The sequence below is a fragment of the Notechis scutatus genome, chromosome 2 (genome assembly GCF_049901735.1).
Source record: "Notechis scutatus isolate UNSWTSFEM ecotype Mainland chromosome 2, rNotScu1.2, whole genome shotgun sequence".
Lineage (NCBI taxonomy): Eukaryota > Metazoa > Chordata > Lepidosauria > Squamata > Elapidae > Notechis > Notechis scutatus.
In genome coordinates, this window is record NC_142010.1 from 104912548 (window position 1) to 104927624 (window position 15077).

General features: G+C 41.2%; 1 pseudogene; it reads right to left on the bottom strand.

Annotated features, from left to right (window-relative positions):
• Nucleotides 1-3222: 3222 nt before the first annotated feature.
• Nucleotides 3223-7886, bottom strand: LOC148132156 (uncharacterized; annotated as a pseudogene).
• Between the last annotated feature and the right edge of the window lie 7191 nt (nt 7887-15077).

Here is a 15077-nt window from a genome sequence, read left to right on the forward strand (position 1 = left end):
ACCTTATGACCACAATTGAGTCCAAAATTTCTGTTGCTAAGTAAGACAGTTGTTAAATGAGTTTTGACCCATTTTATGCTCTTCCTTGCCACAGTTTTAAGTGAATCATTGCAGCTGTTAAATTAGTAACATGGTTGTAAAGTGAATCTGGATTCACCATTGACTTTGCTTATCAGAAGGGTGCAAAAGGTGATCACATGACCCAGGGACACTGCAACCATCATAAATATGAGTCAGTTTCCAAGTGTTTGAATTTTGATCACATAACCCTGGAGATGCTGGAATGGTTGCAAATGTGAAAATGGTCGGCTTTGCAATGCTCTTGCAACTTCAAACTGTCACTAAATGAATGGTTGTAAGGACTACCTATATAACACCTACATCCAGATCAGAGGTGGTGTTCAGCCAATTCTGACAGGTTCTGGAGAATCGGGAGCAGAAATTTTGAGTAGTTCACAGAACTGGTAAATACCAGCTCTGGTTGGCCCCACCCTCATCTATTTGCTGCCTCCCGAGTCCCAGCTGATCAGCTGGGTCTTCTTTTGTTGCCCTGCATAGGAGAATGAAGCTAGAAAGTAGGTTAGTGGGGTGGGGAGAGAATGGGGATTTTACAGTATCCTTCCCCTGGAGAAGGGTGGAAATGGAGATTTTACAATATCCTTCCCCTGGCCCACCCACCAAGCCATGCCACACCATGCCCACTAAGCCATGCCCACAGAATCGGTAGTAAACAAATGTGAATACCACCACTGATCCAGATGTTACTAAAATCTTACAGCACTCATATTGAAGACAGATCAATTTCATGGGAAACAAGCATTACCACAGACAGAAGTTGTGATTCCAGTGGGAACTGGTATGGTCTGGAGATCTGGTGGGCCAAGGAATGAGGGTAGAAGTTGATGTGGAGAATGTGGGAATGTATGATTTGTGAAGGGGAGATTTGCTGCTCCGTATCCTTCTCAGCTAGATATGATAAGGTTTGTGGGATAGTATTGTTGCAGCAGATCCTGTTTCCAGATCAGGACACAAGACCACGAAGAGTAGGAGAATACAGGTTTATTTGCGCAAAAGGTTCAGAGCATTAGCATGGCAAATTCTGAACCCCTGGCTATTCCTGAGGGGTTACTTTTATGCAGCTCCCAGTCTCAGCGTACTACAAAAGGGGGAAGTAAGTCTAATTAGCCATTTTGCACAATTCAGCATATAAATACTTATCTTACACCATCTGTTATTTTCCATACCCACCCTTGCCACCCTTGCCATTTAGCTGTTAACAGGAACATATCTAGTTCATAGGTCATTATTCTTAGACTTAGATTCAGCAATTTTCTGGTTTTCACAATATCATATTAAGCAACTTCTATAATATTTTCGATATAAGCTAAGAAACTTCTGCTAATTATAAGAATACTTTTCTGGTAACTTTCTATTTTGCTTCATTCCCCCCTTTGAAACTGCACTTAAATCCCTAGATTACTGTAGAGTTTCATAGATGGGGGAGATATCTTCCACTGTGTTTAATTTCTCATATTCCCATAAAAACATAGCCTTGTCTACAGCCTTCTTTTCTATCAGCATAGAAAGACTGTTAGAGATTGCTTGCACAAAGATGGGGAGAATACATGGTAGAATAACACATCCTGCTGCTATCATTCCAATGAGTGCCACTATGGAAACCTGGTTACACTATGGATTGTAACAGGATGGTTACAGGATGGTTACAATCCAGATGGAGGGCATAAGGCCTCTGCGGATGCATGTGGTCTCCCGCATCCTTTGATTAGCCTCCATATTGCAATGGGGTATGTCTCCCACCACCACCAATTCCCCCCTTTCTAAAGAATTCCAATCCTTAGGTATGCTTGACTTGCGATCAAAGTTTCCAGGGGAGACCCATGCATTGGGGGTTAGCTTCCGGGGTAACACCTGCAGGGGTCCGTTCCTCTTCATCTCCTGTTTGTAGAGGGACAGCTTCCGGCGTGTCACCAAAAGGGGAGATATCCCGCGTAGTCCTTCGGAGAGTTACCTTTAATGGATGAGTTGGGTGGGATTCTACTTTCCACTGGGTAGGTGCAGCCAACTTAACTCGAGACCAGTGAATCCACGGTTTTATTTCAGCTACCTTAACAGCAAGGGGAGAACACATAACAACAGTATATGGCCCTTTGGGCTCAATACTTCCCTTTTCCAATCTTTAACCCAGACCTCCCGTCCTGGATGTATGTTATGAGGGGAGGTCACTAGGACATGGGGTTTACAGGTTAATACATATTGTTGTAATCTTTGGACTGACGTATTAAGAGCTTGTAATTGCTGTATTCTAACTGTATCAGAAATTTGTACAGTATTGTGAATATTTAGACAAAGTAGATTGGGGACCCGACCATACAATAACTCAAATGGTGAAAGTGAGACACCTTTCTGAGGAGCACACCTAACAGTAACCAGAACCAAACTCAAAGCATCTGGCCATTTAAGGTGGGTTTCCTGACATATTTTGCCCAATTTTTCCTTAATAGTTCTATTAACTCTCTCAACCTTGCCTCTAGAGGGGGCATGAAAGCTACAATGGAGTTTCCAAGTGATACCCAATATCTTAGCTAATTGCTGAGTGGCCTTGTGGATAAACTCAGGACCATTGTCTGATGAAATTCTAGAAGGCAGGCCATATCTGGGGATTATGATGTGAAGCAGTGCCCTGGCAACTTCAGTAGCCTTCTTTGTGCGGGTAGGGATACACTCAGGCCATCCTATGTAAGTACATACAATGACTAGCAGTGCATTGTAGTGGCCAGAGCGGGGCATGTCTGTGAAGTCAATCATCAGAGAATCAAACGGGTAACTGCCCCTTGGTTGATGGCCCGGTGGTGGTTGGGGCCCTTGTCTAGGGTTATTTGCTGCACAAATTTCACACCTGGCACAGACGTTTGCTGCAATGCTGTGTATTTTGTTAATATAAACTTCCCTTTGCAAAGCCTTTGCTAAAGCAGTTTTTCCTAGGTGCAGCTGCTTGTGTACTTGCTGTACTATGTCCCAAGCCATATGCCCCGGCACAAAAATCCAGTTGTCTGGTAGGATCCACCAGCCTCCTTCCAGTTGAGCCTCAAGTGCTTCAATTTGGTTCATGTCTTCCTGGGAGTAATGTGGTTGGTGGTGTTTGTGTGGTGTCCATACAGTAAGGCATTGTGCTTGTATTGTTGAAGTCCTTTGAGCCACCTTTCATGCCATTCTACCTGCTTTATCATTGCCTTTTTGTATATCAGAGGCCACTTTTTGATGTCCTCAGCAGTGTATGACTGCAACCTTCTGTGGGGCCCATGCACTTTCTAGGAGGTGTAACATTTGGGGGCCATACTTAATATCCTTGCCTCCTGTAGTGATAAGTCCTCTTTCCTTATATAAGGCACCATGGACTTGAACTGTGAGGAAAACATATTTAGAGTCTGTATATATGTTGGCACATTTGCCTTTTGCCAGCTCTAAAGCTCTAGTTAATGCATGCAGTTCAGCTAACTGTGCACTCGTGCCTGAAGGGAGGGGTTCTGCTTCCCAAACATCATCCAAAGTCACCACTGCATACCCTGCCCGTCTAATTCCTTCCTGTAGGAAGCTGGTACTGTCCATATATAGGGTGTAATTCGGAGAAGGAAGGGGTACATCAGTCATGTCAGGGCGGCTGGCATACGTTTCCTCTATTGTGTGGGTACAATCGTAAATGGTTTCTGAGTTTGGTTCAGGCAATAATGTAGCAGGATTTAATGCAGTGGATTGTATAATATTAATCATAGGGTTATGAGTGATTAAGCCTTGGTACTTCAGCATTCGGGGGTTGGTTAGCCACAAATGGCCCTTCGTTTCCAGAACTGCTTTAAGGGCATGGGGAGTATAAATGTCAAGCTCTCGTCCAAAAGTCAGTTTACTTGCTTCCTGAGTTAAGATAGCCATCCCAGCCACAGCCTTAAGGCACGCAGGCCATCCCTTTGCAACGTTATCCAGCTGTTTAGAGAGATAAGCTTCAGGGCGATGCCATGTTCCCATTTTCTGAGTGAGGACACCCACTGCTACATTCTGTTTAGTATCTACAAATAATTGAAACGGTTTATCCAAATCTGGGAGGCCTAAACTGGGGGATTGCAACAGTGCCTGATTGAGCAATCGGAAACTAGTTGCTTCCTGTGTTCCCCACTGTAGCGGCTCCTTATCCTGTCCTTTGGTAGCTTCATAAAGGGGCTTGGCAATTAGACTGAAATTCGGGATCCAGATTCGACAAAAACCAGTGGCACCCAAAAACCCTCTCAAGTCTCTCCTGTTGTTAGGAGTTGGGAGCTGACATATAGCCTCTTTACGTTCGTGACCTAAGGTACGTTTCCTCTGTTCTATATCAATAGCCCAAATATCGGACCTTTTCTAAAACCAACTGTGCTTTTTTCTTAGAGGCCTTATATCCCAGGTCTTGCAATAGAAATAACAACTCGTGTTTTTCCAGCAATTATCTTTTGTGGGGTCAGTAACCAACAGATCATCCACATAGCTCTTCCACTATGATTGGAAGGTGGTGACTGGCAAAGCCTGGGGGGTTATCCTCAGCCCACAAATGTGGAACATTGAATTGCTTCCATTCATCCTCATCTCCCTGTCCCTTGTCCCTGGCCACCATGAGCCTCCACTCTTCTTCTCTGGGTATTGTTACGTTTATCTTCCCATATCCCAGTGTCATTGGTCCATCCTCTTCAAAGGAGATCTGAGCTCAAAGTTTGCACAACAAATCCCTCCCCAGGAGTGGGATAGGACAGTCTGGCATATACAGAAATTGATGAGTTATGGTTTGTCCTTTAGTTGTGCAAATGAGGGGCTCCAAAAAGGGGCGCTGTAAAATACTTCCTGTTGCCCCCTGGATGTTAATAGTGTGGGGTGAGGCCTGTGTTAGGGGCTGGGTTAGGACTGATCTTGTGGCTCCAGTATCTACTAGGAAGGTAATAGGTTTGCCTCCTACATTTAGCCAGACAATAGGTTCTGGGAGGCGATCTGAACCCGGTCGGTTTCAGTTCAGGGGGGTTCTTTCAAATCCTTCCCTGTAACCTCCAAATGTTGGCCATTCTCCCTCACAAAACACCTCCAGTTTATGTCTACTCCACTTAAGACCATAGTCCTGAGATTCGTATGCTTCCTTAAAATGTTTTAGCATACAACCCAATGGGGTTAGGGGCACACTTTCTCCACCTCCCATGAGCCACCCAGGTCACCAGACAAGACAATTGGGAAGAGGGTTTAGAAGAAGGTATGGGGGGACTTCCAGTTTGTCGGCTTCGCAAGCAGCAGGGATTCGCGATACTGCGCGATCCCTGCTGCGCTAGCCGTTTTTGGTGCTCCGATCCGGATGGGTTCAGAGCTAAGGCTGCCCTGCAGGGGTGGCTGAAGATAGGGGGATCCGGAGAGGGGTTTGGGGGTGTTGCAGACCCCCTCCCCGGCCGGCAGAACCCCCTTTTCCCAAGATGGTGCAGCGACAGTCCGTAATGGCCGCCACAAAGAAGCCGGCAGCTGGGTAAGAATGCGCAGGAGGAAGAGGAGAAAGCCTTTGAGAGTGAAAGTTTTCTTGGTTGACCCAGGACTCTAAGACACATTTAACACAATTCCTGGAAATTACGGCTTTTTGAATGATTCTTTCCAGAAGAGAAAATAAGCGGCAATTTTGAGGTGCTGAAAGGAAAGTTTACTCTCCTTCCCTACGGAATCAATAAGTGGATACTGAGAAGCCTGTCTTTTTCAGGTAAAAACTAGCTTTATGTGATAAGTGGGAAGGGAGAGGACAAAAAACATATTTATATGTTAAGATTTTGTTGGAGGAGATGCCTTAAGGATTTGAAGACTGAAATATAATTCCAATAAGGCTTTAAGATACAGATTTGGACTTTCTTTTTTTTGATTGATACTACCCCAGGAAGAGAAAGTGAGAACTTTGTCTTGGCTTGGATTGATTGAGGACTTTGGGATTGTTCTATTTTTTTAAATATCTTGGTTGGTGCAAGAAGAAAGAGGGGGGAGAAAAGAAAAGATTTATAATGGCTTTTTTGCTGAGGAACTGAGAAAAGAATATGAGCAAACAAAAACAGATGGCAAAGATGGTGTGAAAGAAGCCTTCCTTTTTTTAGAAATGGCGCTTGCTAACTATCAACAAACACTACAACAGATGGAGGAAGAAGAAGAAGAAGAAGAAGAAGAAGAAGAAGAAGAAGAAGAAGAAGAAGAAGAAGAAGAAGAAGAAGAAGAAGAAGAAGAAGAAGAAGAAGAAGAAGAAGAAGAAGAAGAAGAAGAAGAAGAAGAAGAAGAAGAAGAAGCCATCTTTAATGAATTTCAAAATTTAACTAAGAAAGAAGGAAGAAAGAAAGGAAGGAAAATGAAGGACTTAAGATTTAAAAAAAACACTCAAGAAAGAGAAAAATAAGGTGCAAAATCAATATAATGATAGTAAACAAAAGAAAAAAGGAACACAACAGAGAAGGGAAGCCAGCAAGGCAGAGGCTAGGAGAAGGGGGGGTAGGAAGGTCTGGTGGGGGAAGAAAGAAAGGGAAAAGGTGGAGAAAAGCCACAAAGTTTTGAAATTAGATGGGAAAAGAGGAATCTTTTTTAGGGACAAAGGGTAAAGTACAATTTCTTTAAAAAAGATTTTGCAAGGTACATAAGATGGTATTGTAGCATTTGTATTAGAAATAGAAAATTAGAATGGTTTAAGAGTTAATAAGAGATTAAAATGTTGAAATGTTTAGTAATGATTGATTTTAAAATTTAATAAAATATTAAAGGGAATGTTTAGAATATTGAGTTTTAATTAAAGAGTTTAATATGACTATGGTATTGATGTTATTATAAAATTATTATAGTAGCATTTGTTTTTGGAAAAGGCAATGGGAATGTTATAAGATTCAATATTTAGATCTATTATTTAACTATGTATTTAATCATTTTGGATTTATTATTTTTCTTTTATTACAAAAAAAAATTAGTAGATAGAATGTACCAAGCAGAATCAGATTGGGTATTAGGTGTTATTTTAAATGTTAATCTAATTAATTTAGGGGGAAGATAGAAAGGCATCATACTCCGATTAGTGATTTCAGGAGAAATTCTTTTTTTTTTATAAGGAATGAGACAGAGGGATAATAAAGAATGGACAAAAGATACAAATATAATGACTCAAATTAAGATGGATTAAATAAAATAGAATTAAGAAGAGTGAAATGTGTGGAGAAGCTAATATAGAAGATATAGAATGGTAAATAAAATAGGTAATGATATGTAAGATGAGCATGAATATAATTGAAGTCCATGTAGAGAGAGGTACCTGGGGCCAAGTTACTTTCCTAAAAGATTTTTTATATGTTTGTGTGTTGTGTGTTTATGTTTTTGGGAGAATTAATAAAACCTTGCAGAAATACAGAATGAGAATAATGGTAACCAAGTCAGAAAGAAATAGATGAAATAATAATAGTGAAATTGAATAAGAGTAAAGAGAAGTAAAGAGAAATTGGATAAGAGGTATTTGTATGCTCATATGGAAATGGTTCAAAATAGAATTATATTGTATAAAATAAGGTTTTATTTGACTTGTAAAATTTATAATGGAAAAAGGTTTAAGTATGTAATGGTTAATGATGATTTGTTTGTCTTTAAAATTAATAAAATTTGTTTAAAAAAAAAAAAGAAGGTATGGGGTCCTTCCTCTCTTGGTAACACCAGGGATTTCCACACACTCACATCCGACCCAGGGAGCCGGGTGCACACGGTCTCCGATGGGAACTACGGATGCCACTCACCTCCTACTGGCCCACGGTGCTGGACACTCACAGTCACCAATGGGAACTGCAGTAGCTACTCACCTCAACCATTCCTGACAAGTCCTCCCACCTTTGCTTAAGAGAGGGTGATCAGTCCTCTCCTCCATCCCTGCTTACAGGGAGGGATTGCTTCCCAAGTCCAATACTTGCCTGCAGGCGTGTTCCTTCTCCACTGGCTGGCTGGAAAATGTCCAGGTCTTCTTACCCTTTATCAGTGGTTCTTGGAGGTATCAACTGCCGTTGCCAGAACCCAGCAGTATCGGGAAGTCCCTCGGATTCAAAGGACAGATGGCGCCTGGGATGTTCCCTTCAACTCACCGAAGCACTGGCACCTGGGGTGGACCCTCCAGTGGGCCTCAGGGCCCCTTGTGTCCCGGCGGAATCGCCATAAATGTTGCAGCAGATCCTGTTTCCAAATCAGGACACAAGACCCTGAAGAGTAGGAGAATACAGGTTTATTTGCGCAAAAGGTTCAGAGCATTAGCATGGCAAATTCTGAACCCCTGGCTATTCCTGAGGGGTTACTTTTATGCAGCTCCCAGTCTCAGCATACTACAAAAGGGGGACGTAAGTCTAATTAGCCATTTTGCACAATTCAGCATATAAATATTAGATTCAGCAACAGTTCCACTCAGTGGTGGTATTCAATTTTTTTACTATGGTTCTGTGGGTGTGGCTTGGTGGGCATGGTGTGGCTTGGTGGGTGTGGCGTGGCTTTGTGGGCGTGGCTTTGTGGACATAGCAGGAGAAGGATACTACAAAATCCCCATTTCCACCCACTCCTGGAGGAAGGTTACTGCAAAATCCCATTCCCTCCCCACCCCACTAACCTGCTTTCCAGCTCCATTCTCCTGTGCAGGGCAACAAACAAAGACACAGCTGATCATCTGGGACTTGGGAGGCAGCAAATAGGTGAGATGGTATTTACCAGTTCTCCAAACTACTCAAAATTTCTGCTAATTTCTGTTAAAATTTCTCCAGAACCTGTCAGAACTGGCTGAATACCACCTCTGGTTCCACCCCTTAAATTTGCCCAGACTGGGTTGGAGATTTGCCTAAGATCAAAAATGATGGTTTTGGATTCCTAGTCTGCTTACTGGTAAGAAGGTGGGCAGGAGGAACTGGATCAATGGAACAAAATCAGAGTTTGTTTACTCCAACTGGAGATCTGTGGTTATCAGGCTTGTTGCTCTTTTAGCCTTGGCACCAACCTAGTAAAACCCTAAAGATGCTTTTTCAAGAAGCTTCTTGGAGGAGAAGCGAAACATCTTCAAAGAAAAAATAGAAAGTCCAGTTATCTCTTGAAAAAAGCATCTTTGGGACAACCGTGATCTGGATGGCTGAGAATCTCCACAGACAACCTATTAAAGCCTTTCTGTCAGATCTGAGTTTTGTTAGAAAGCCAACCACTTGCAATTTTAACTGGATGGCAGTGGGCAGAAAGGGCAGCAAGATGGTAGCAATTTCATAGGGTTTGTTTGGTTTGCCACAGCAACTAGAAACCATAGCTGGCTAGCTATCTTGTGACTTAAAGCAGGAGCAGTCCAGGTGGTTTTGGGGGAATTGTGGGGAGAAGACAGGGAAGGCAGTATCATCAAGGTCGTGATGGGCAGGATGGATATAGTGGGAATCTGAGGGTAGCCTGCACTCAGCCTTCTGTTTGAGAGTTGTCCCATCATCTAGCTCGCAGTACTCACCTCTGAATCTAGTTTATTAGATTCTAAATGGCCCTGGGCTCCAGCTGCGTTTTTGAATGCCAGTCAGTTTGTTAAAAATCTGCCTCCCCCCCCCCCACATTCCCTGAGATGGTCACACAAACTCTAGTCACCTCACAAATGGATGACTGCAATGTACACTACCTTGGACAGCCCTTGAAGATTATTTGGAATTTACATCCAGTTGTGTCCAGCTTCAGATAATTATGCATTAATAGAAACCTAGACACAGTATTGCATTTTTCTGTTTTGGAAAACCACACTAGTAGGTGTCCCTTAAGTTGGTCTTGGAAACTATCATAAACTTCAGAACCATAAAATCAATGGGATGGATGATAAAAAGAATAAGTAATCCAGAATAAATTTATAACAACCCATGGAATTATTTGAAGTTGACCTTTATACCATCTAGGGCAGATCTGATGTATGGAGCTCCTCTCTATGCCATACAGCTTTATATTTATGCACAATTGACGATTGCAGAGGTGCTTAAATGACAGGCAATCCAGCTGCACCTGCCATAAGGACATTTATATTTTGTTCCCTGTATGCTCTCTGAAACGAGGCCTTGGCCATTTGCCCTTTCAGATGACCCAAGCTGCCAAGATGGTCATGCAAAGAGTCTCCACAATTTCAGCAAACTATATTTCTTAATTCTTCAATTAACTTGACATATACATGCAAAAATAATCATGTGGACAGAATGTAGCCAGCCAAGGTTCATCATTACCCTGCACCTACCCTGCACCCACCCACCAAAATTTTCTCAATAGGCTGATCCTTCCCTTTAAACATCTGTCTGAAAGTCACAATGCAATAAAACAACCACACTATACTTTTCTAATCAATTCTTGGATATAGTTTTGCTGAATGTCTATGTGGATTATTTTTCCTTGTTTTCAAGATTATAAAATCATCAATAACAGCAGCACCATTTCTTCACTTGGCAAGTTTATTCTCTCCCCTCAAAAAAGGTCAAATGGTTAAGTCTCTTCTCTTTGGCTGTTGGCCATAAGCAGTTCTTTAAAAGGTTAACTCTACAAAATGCTGGTCTCCAACAGTCAACAACTCTCATTAACATGCTATCCTGCAGTTGTAGAGTTGATGAAATGGTATGCTGGCAGTAAACATGCTCTTCTGACTGCTTACCTCAATAAAGAGAAACACTGGAGCTGGTGCTGTCCTTACCATTTTAATGCTTCTGTCCTTTTTGTTTACATAAGGGTTTCTGAATTTTGCTTCAAGGACACAGGGGGTTAGATCTCTCCCAGTAACCTGTTAATACTCCCCATCCATCGTTGTTAGGCATAGGAAAGCAAAGAATGGGAATCCTTGGTCCACTTTGAGCTTGGTGCTTAGAGAGCACCAAGGACTCCACAATTCAATTCTCAGCTAGATATATTATTTTCTATTAGAAGCAAAGAAGCATATACAGATAGAACAGGGGTGTCAAACTTGTGTCATCACAGCAGTGTCATGTGATGTATCACAACTAACCCTTAGCTAAAATGGGTGTGGGCATAGCCAGCTTATGATGCATCCGGCCCATGGGCCATGAGTTTGACAGCTCTGGAGTAGAGTGTCTTTATATATTTGTTTTATTACCAGCTTTATTTTGTTCATTTCTTTCCCCCTTTTAACAAGCTGAATCTGACATATTACTTATTTCTCTGGGTTTGCTAAAACTGGTAAGACCCTTGAGTTGGAAACCAACCTTTTCCTTTCTTTTACTCTAGGCTTATTTCCTCAACTTTTGTCAGGTTCCAAAAATCAAGAAAGAAACATTGTGAATGTTACAATTCTTTATTGTTCCTCACTTAAAAACAGAGCATGCTATCACTCAGAGGTGGTATTCAGCAGATTCTGACCAGTTCTGGAGAAGTGGTAGTGGAAATTTTGAGTAGTTTGGAGAACCAGCAAATACCACCTCTGACTGGAGATTTAACAGTATCCTTCTCCTGCAACACCCACCAAGTCATGCCCACAGAACCAGTAGTAAAAAAAATTGAATTCTACCACTGCTATCACCGCTATAAAGCATACACTCTGGAAATTATTAGGAAGGAACCATCTTTACTCTTTTTTTCACAAAATCTATCTGAACCAATTTGTCTCTTGTTCCTCTGGAATCAACCATTTTATCTTTTGTTTGGGGGGGAGGAAGAGAATAAACTTGCCAAGAGAAGAAATGATGCTGTTACTGTTTTTAAAGTCTTGAAAACAAGGAAAAAATACTCCCCCTCCATCCTGGAATCTGGACTACATTCAATTACAATTTTGGCTCCATCCCAAGCTCCAGATTCACCACTGACAGTCGCTGAAGCATATGAACATTTTTCCCTGATTGGAATCTTCTGTTTCTTTGTGTTGTTCTAGACATCACAGTTTCCTTTATTGTTCTGCTAAAAGAATGCTTCGTATTATGGGGCGGAGGAGAGAAAAAAATGGGTTGGTACTTTATTCCTCATCCAATAAGATCTTCTGAGAAAGTGAATTAGATGAGCTCTACCAAGTCCATGTCTTTATCAGCTCTGAAGTGGTATGAGCACATCCTTTTTTTTGCATTCTACATTTCCCCTCGACAGCAATATGTCAATGGGGATATAATATCAAGGTCAAAACTAGTTTGTGAGCTACTTTTATGTGTTTATCTATAGGCTACAACAGCTTCTTTCTTTGAAAGAGCATGTCTAACAGTTTGGGTACAGTTTATATAGGGTGTAACCAGAACAAACTGAAGGAAAGGGGTGCATATTGGATAAAGAGGAGATGAACATATGTTTTCTTAGCTATTCAAAACTGGATAATTTTTTAGATAAAATTTTTATAAACAGCTCCCAAGGCCTGCTGAGGGTAATCTCTTATATTTCTTGACAATCCAATGAAAACAAAGCAGTTTTGATGTCAAATTTATTTCTACCCTTAAGATTATCCCCTTCTCAGCCACCAAACAAACAAAAAAGAGAAGCTGGAAAAGTAGTAAGAAAGTCAGGGATCTTACAAGTGGGAAAGAAATTCTGAGCAACAAGTGGAGTCCAGTTACTCTTGTCTAAGTGTTAAGTGGGATGGGGACACTCACTTAAAAATGCAGACTATTTATAGACAACAAGAATAAAGGCATCGCTAAATTCAAAACTTAACTGAAGACTGAAGCTGCTTGAATCTGATCCTCATAGTTTTACAGAAAAAGAGAGGCCCTTGTTTCAATCTTGAGACATGACATTTGAACTGTGGCCTGCTATGGAATGGAGCCCAAGGTGCAGATTTCTGCTTTGAATCACATTCTATGTAAATTAGAAACAGATTAGCAAAAAGGAAAAGGTATAGATCCAGGATGATCTCTTTCAGCATTATACTCCACACAGGAACACTTTGGGCTATTAAGGTTTACACAACTGTAAAGGACACAAAACGAGGTGTTTGATAAGCAGAAGAATTTTAAATTGGTTCATTGCATTATAGCATCATTCTAAGGAAACTGAGTGCCCCCCTAGAGTTGTTTAATGTTTGTTTTCGCATTATTAAATTTTATTAGACCAAAAATATTAGCAGAAAAATGGGTGTAAAAACAACAATACAAGGTTATGTTGAAAAAGAAATCCCCAAAAGTGGGGTACATGCAGTAACTGCTTCTTCCTAGGAGTCATAAAATGTCATAGTGTGTTTCCTAAGCAAAAGCTTGCTGTTATTCAAGTCTGGAGGCTAACTGTTTCTCTGGTGCTGCAGGGAAAAGGGCAGGACCAAACTAAAGACCTAAAATATGGAGAGGAGGGGAGTAGTTCATCAAAAGGAAATGCCAGGAGAAAAAAAATACTGAACACACTTGGAGAGATTGTATTCTGGAAACCAAGGAAGAACAAGAAATTATGTGAATGCCTAATCAATTCTTCTTTTTCCTGATGATATTTAGGACCATGATATAACAGGTAAACAAGAACATGTCTTTATGTTTAAACAATGTAGATTTAACTGACAAATGCCTAACTAAATCAGAAACCTTTATTAAAGTCCAGCAGATATTAGTGCATGTTATCGGCATAAAATGTCTTGGAACATAAACATCTTCTCCAAATTGTATATGAGCTAGAAGGCAAGTTAAGATTTACATTTTCCAGATATGGCTGGCTGGGGAATTCTGGGACTGAATGTCCACATATCTTAAAGTTGCCAAGGTTGAACAAAACTTCTTTAAAGAGCCAGAACATGAATTATCTGCAACTGTTATAAATTAACACACCAAAAGCAGAATGTTAAAACATGCCTGCATTTTACCTCAACAAAAAGTTGCATTCATCTAGCTTTCTAATTAGGCAAGCCCTATCACCGTTCCTTTTATGCCTCAGCTCTAAAAAGCAACTGCAAGTTGTTAGGATAGGACTACAATATCTTTTTGGAAACAGCTGAGTCAGGGCTGGATTCTGTGAAAGACAGATCTAAGTTTTTGGCAGATGATAGAGCATTTAAGAGTGTCAATGTACAGGTAAATAATCCCATATCTCAGGTAAAGAGGCATGAAGAGGAAAGCAACCTCGGGAGTTTAGGAGAGAGATTAAGAAAAGAGGTCCCCCGCCCCACCCCCCCTCTGCTTGAATGGAACTTCATTCAGCTGAATAGATCTCTGACCTGGAGCATTATCTGAAAGTAGCATGTATGAAGCATCGTCTCTTGTTACCATGGAGTCTCGTTGCTTCTGCGGTCAAGGCCTGAAAAGAATTCCTGGGAGATGAACTTCTGCTGGAGTGTTCCACCATGTATGTATTTTTCTTTGTAGAATAGCAGGAGTCAAATAGCAGGCACATGTGTCTTCAGCCCATCTTTGTAAATTGCTAATAGCCAGGCACATGCAAAGATGATGAGTGCAAGGAAACAGTTCAGTTCATTATATTCATTTAATCTGGGAGTCAGCTAGAGAGTCAAACAGCCTGTTTTCTTGCCCTACTCAGCCTTCGTGTCTTCCATAAACTAGTGGGAAAGAGGAAGCACTGTTTTATTGTTGATCTGTTTATAAGCATTTTTTCACCCTTCTGATGGCAAGCCCCTTCCCCAGGTGAAATTCTGGGGTTAAACTTCGTAAAGCACTCATCCCAGGATCAAACTTATGAGCTTCTTCTGACTCCCACAGAGGGAAATTACTTAGTCTTACGTGAGGCGCTTTGGAATCTCCATGTTTATAGTGCTGTCTCCAAATTTTCGGCAGCCTGCAGCAGAGTAGTTCACTAATGAGCATTTCCCAGAGAAGGTTAGAAGAGGGTCAAGGTTTTAATTGAGAACACGGGCCCCTTTGACGGTACTGTTTTGACAAACAAATAACATTTGCTGAAAGTCCAGGCAGATAATAGGGTGAAAGAACAGTCACTGTATCTGTCTGAAGCAAAGCCTTGTGGGTTAGAAAACCATTACAGTTCCTCTGAGAAACAACTTTAGCCATCCGAGATCATTTGGATTTGGTAGATAAAGGGCTGTTTCCGTTTTACACAGCTGGGAAAGGTTGTTTTTAAAAGAAATGCAACAAAGGAAAGGCTATATT